The following is a 5,170-nucleotide window of genomic DNA, read 5'->3' on the forward strand; positions in this document are numbered from 1 at the left end:
GACCGACCGACCGCCGGCAAGGACCCGGCCCGCCACCGCCGGAAGTGCCGAGCCCTCCCCAAGCCCTTCCGGGGTCAGAGCACGCCCAACGGCCTCGCGCCTTCCGGCGTCCGAGAGAAGCGTCGGGGGGGGGCCGGGGAGCGGGCGTCACCTCAGAGCGGGGGAGGGGGAGGAGTCCTGTGCCCCATAGCGGGGCGGGCTGCCCCGTTGGGGGCCCTGGGAAGACGGAGCGAGGCGGGAGGAGAGGCCCCCGGAGGGGTGTCGCGGGTAACGCCCCCTTTGGGGAACACACAGGCCGGCGCGTTGGCCCCACGCGCCAGGGGGCGCGAGCCGTCCGTTGACCCGGGCCCCGTGTGCTCCCCCCGACGCTGTGGCAGGCTCTTCCCCCCCCGCTCAGGGGGGCGGGCCCTGCACCCGCCTCGGGGCTGAAGGCCGTGCCGGGGGAGGCCAAAGGGCCGGCTGGAAGGGGCCTGGCTGACCGGCACAGGCCCGAGCAGCAGCAGCGCCTCGGATTCCCGCGGGCACAGCCGCTCCCGGCCTTTGCCCCAGCTCTCGCCGGGGAAGCTGCTGGTGAGGTTGTAAACCCCACAGGCCACCTGTTGGGTGGGTTGTCCCCTGCCTGAGACTGAAACCGAACCGGAGGTGGATTTGGGCCGTATTGGGTGTTGGAGACACCATTTTGAGGAGCACGCTGCTCCACAGTGTGACCTCCCGCGCCCTGCAGGTGAGGTCACAGGAGCAGGGCAGCGCACTCCCCAAAATGGCATCCCCCCCCCCTATGTGGCATGTTGTGGGGGGTAAGTCACACCATTCCTGGAATTACCAAATGTCTGGTAGTCTGGGAGTGCATGAGTGGCCACCCTACAATCACCAAGGCTCCTAATTCACAAGATCCTTTTCCCCGCCCCCCAGCTCACACAGCTACTCCCAATTTCGTCCCAGTTTGCACAGCCACTCCTGCCTCATCGCAGCCAGTCCCTGCTCTTACTCCAAATGACACATCCAGTCCCTTGTGTTTTTTCAACTGCCATAACTACTCCCAACTGACACAGACTCTATCATGGGAGCTGCTTATCATGTGTTACTTGTATTATCAAAGTGCTTAAGAACCCCAGTCATGGACCAGGTTGGTGCTGTACAAACAGAACAAAAGGACAGTCGCTGCTCCCTGAACCTAATGTGCCCCGGCCCACCCAACTGACTTAGCTATTGCCAAATCACAACCCAGCTGCCACAACCGCCCTGTATTCCATCTCTCTCTTCCACTAAGAATGCCTGTGTGCTCTGAAACAGCAAAGTAAAATAAGAACCAGATTTATTCTAGCTATAAGCTTGACACTGAGAACTAGAACACAGCTTCCCCCAGAAGGAGGAATAGGGGAACTGATGAACTCAGAGACCTCTATAGGTACAACTCTCTCTCTGATCATTAATTCAGACACTTTCCAAGAGCTGCCTGAAAATAGGGTACCCTCTTGGTACTATTTAGTGGGTCTGCTTCTGGTTTGGGTTTTATTTGTATATATTTATATATTTTACAGGCATTCCACCTCTAATGATAGGGAAATCCAACCCTCTTCCATCCCAGAAGTATAAACACATCAAATCTGAGCATTGGAATAAGGACTCCTTTCAGCTTATAAAATCAGCTGATAATGAGATGACTGCAGGTATTAAATCTGAGGGCAGTTATCCTGCTGAAATTCTGCAGCTGTTGACCTGCTGTGTATGTGTAATTGGTGGCAAACTGTTTTGTATTAAGTATGATACAGCCTACTTTAAGACCCTGTACAGTCCTATAAATTCCACAAATTGATCCCAGAGCAATGTGTGGCCATTAGACATTGTATATCATTCTTTTAGGGGGGGCAGGAGGCTGACTGAGTTCACCTGGCTGACCTGTAAATATTTTCATTAATTCAGAAAACAAGTGAAAATGTCTTCTTTGAAAGAAAGTACTACATTTTGCACATTGTTCTTAGCTAAGTTTCTCATTCTGTATATGCTGTCAGTTGCATTTGAAATGAAAGTTTTTGTCTAAAGTGGGCATTTCAGAGCATTCTCTGGGCATACAGCTTTATTGCTGAAAAGTGACACCAGCAGTGTGAAATTTTTTTCCATCCTGCTGTAATAGTGTTTTGAGAAACAGAAAAAGAACATTGCTATTTAAAGATCTCAATTTCTGGCCTGCGGAAGAGTGCAAAGATGCGCACACTGGCCACCTTTGGAGACAGAAAGCATCATTTGCCCAGTACTCCCAAGCCACTGTGTCTCAAAAATTCAGACTTGAGAGAAAAGTGGATCACCCTCTTCAACTCCCTGCAAAATTATACTTATTATTGAGCTAATATACTGCTCTTTCACTTCTGATGAGTTATTTTCAGATCCTGATTTGGTTACCGATTAAATTGAACGTGATAGTCTCATTGGGTTGTTATGGCTACTGTTCATCCACTCTGAAAGCCTTCATTCAGAGTCCCATGCAGCTGTGTCCTCTCTCCCCCATTTTATTTAACATCTGTATCAAGCTTTTGTGATGACTGGTGAGACAACTAGGGCTTGAGCACAAGCAGTAAGCAAATGACCCTCAACTCTCCATCTCCTTTGTGTCAAACAAACAGTATGATTTCTAGCTCTCTACCTAGTTGAAATCAGCATCTGGCTCAAGATAAACGCAAGTATGAACAAGGTGACCCTGGCAGGAAGAAGGAAGTGCTTCAAAGAACTTTCCTCCTCTATACCATCCCCCCTCTATAGAGAGCATTTTCATGTGGTGTAGACAGGATTGAGTATTCAAAACTTGATTGGCTTCTGCACAAGTCTTGTTTACAATAGGGAAAACTTGCAGAAAATTCCCATTGATGCTAATACTGGTTCAAGGGTAATGCAGCATTTGATTAGCCCTCTTCTGAGCCAATCTTAGAAGATGGGGTGCTTAAGCTGCCAGTGTTTTATGTTTCAGGCTCTTAATATTGCTAATTTTGGTGGCTAACATGGCTATTATGTTGATCACTTAGAAGTTATTGTATACTTATGTAAGCAGTGTCAGGGTGAGCTCCACCCTGACATCTGGTGGTGAGGTGTGGCAAGTTGTGGAAAAGAACTTCAGGGGCCGATCTCATTTGCATAGGTACACCCACCCCGCCTAGAATGAGGCCATAGCTGCCCAAATGGTCACTTTGGCTGCTGTGGGATCCCCAGTGTCTCTGTTATTGGGGCAGGAAGAATAAATTGTTATTACCCTGATTATGGGAACTGTGCTTGGAACTGTACTTGGCCTTTTGTTATGATGGAGGGACTCACCATCAACTAAGTGGCACTCGCTAGGCATGGGTCATGGGTTCCAAAACTCTGTGAATGGAGAGAGGTTGGGGACAAGTATTAATACTTGGTGGTATGGGCCCCTTGGTGAGGGCCTTACATGCTAATTGCACTTCCTCCTCTCTCCACTGTGGAATATCAGAGCTAATTTTGATTCTATTAGGAGTCTAGTTACAGGCTGCTGAGCTCACTTTGTGCTAACAGGTTTCAGAGTAGCAGCGGTGTTAGGTGTTAGTCTGTATTCGCAAAAAGAAAAGGAGTACTTGTGGCACCTTAGAGACTAACCAATTTATTTGAGCATGAGCTTTTGTGAGCTACAGCTCACTTCATCGGATGATGAAGTGAGCTGTAGCTCACGAAAGCTCATGCTCAGATAAATTGGTTAGTCTCTAAGGTGCCACAAGTACTCCTTTTCTTTTTGGGCTAACAGTGCACCAGCACTGAGGCTCCCCTACTATAAGCTGAATTTACCTAACAGCTGAATTGACTAAGAAATCACTGAGTGTTGTGTTAAGTAGTCGGGGAGCCTGAAGCTATATTGTGGAGCAGTTTGCAGTATGGCTGGAGTGCCTTGTGGACAGGCTGGTGGAGCAGTTCATAGGACGGCAGGAGCTGCTGGTGGGACACGGAGTGAAGGAGTTTGTGGGGCAGCTGGTGGAGCGGAGCGAAGCGAAGGCCTATGGAGCTGTGGGGCGGTCAGCTTCAGATCATGTAAGGTGCCTCTTACCCCTGTCCCATCTTCACCCAAGTTGGGAGGTAAAGCTCCGCAGATAAACTTTCAAACTCTGACGGGCAGAAGGGTTACACTTAGTCTTTCTGTCTTTCATTATACCTATTTATCTGGTGCTCTTTTTCTTGTGGCTTTGGGACTCCTATTTTGTCACACCACTCAGAAAGATTCTTCTTACTGATGAAGATGCAAGTCTGTGAAATGGAGGCTAATGAAAATTATATAATACAGAGAGAGAAAAGACTTGTGTGTCTGTCTGCAGAATGGTAAATGGGTCAAATTTTTTGCAGAAATGTTGAAACAAGTTGTTACTATTTTTAAAATGGCACTTGTGGAGAAGCAAAAATGGTCCTGTTACTATTTTGCTATGTTTGAGAAGTGTCTGCAAGGACAAACACCAGATCTCAAGCAGGTTAACATTTTCAATATTCTTAATTATATACATAGTGTAAAAGAGTTGGAAGTGGGAGCAACAATAGTTTAGCTCACAGACCTTAAAATGTTCAGTAGGGCTTGTCAGGAGCCTCATTGTTTTTAGATTTAATAGGCTTTTAAAGTAGTTCTTGTTGTTTATTAAGTGCCTTTGCTTACCAAACATGTTTCTATTTTTGGGAAGTACATGCCTCCTTAACTTCACCAAACCCTAACAAAGGTTCACGTCAACCAGGAAGCTCTTCCCTTACTAAATCAAGGATTAAGAAAGATGGACCATTTTGTGTGGAAGGGGGAGTCATAAGAATTCCACACATATTTTCAATCTGTAATCTGCGGCAGGAAATCCAGATTCATAAAGACATTTGTCCTCACAAACATACAGCGACTGGGAAAAAAATATCCGTCCCCTAATGTAGCCATGCAACCTAATAGTCAGATTCCCTCTCCCAATTCCCCATCGGATAGAAAAATTGTAGTGTCAGATGCCTTCTGAGGCTCAAAATATCTTTAGCTTATCTTAACTCCTGAAATGCTAGTCTGAGAAGTTGAGCCTGATCTCCTGTTCAATAGCATATTGCACTTCTTCCTGATCGTTCAGATCAGACATCGACCTGACCTGAAGTGAGTTAGATTGTTTCATCCTTAACCATAATGGATTTAAGTTCACCTCATAATGCGACATAG

This window comes from Eretmochelys imbricata, chromosome 8 (genome assembly GCF_965152235.1).
Source record: "Eretmochelys imbricata isolate rEreImb1 chromosome 8, rEreImb1.hap1, whole genome shotgun sequence".
NCBI classification, from domain to species: domain Eukaryota; kingdom Metazoa; phylum Chordata; order Testudines; family Cheloniidae; genus Eretmochelys; species Eretmochelys imbricata.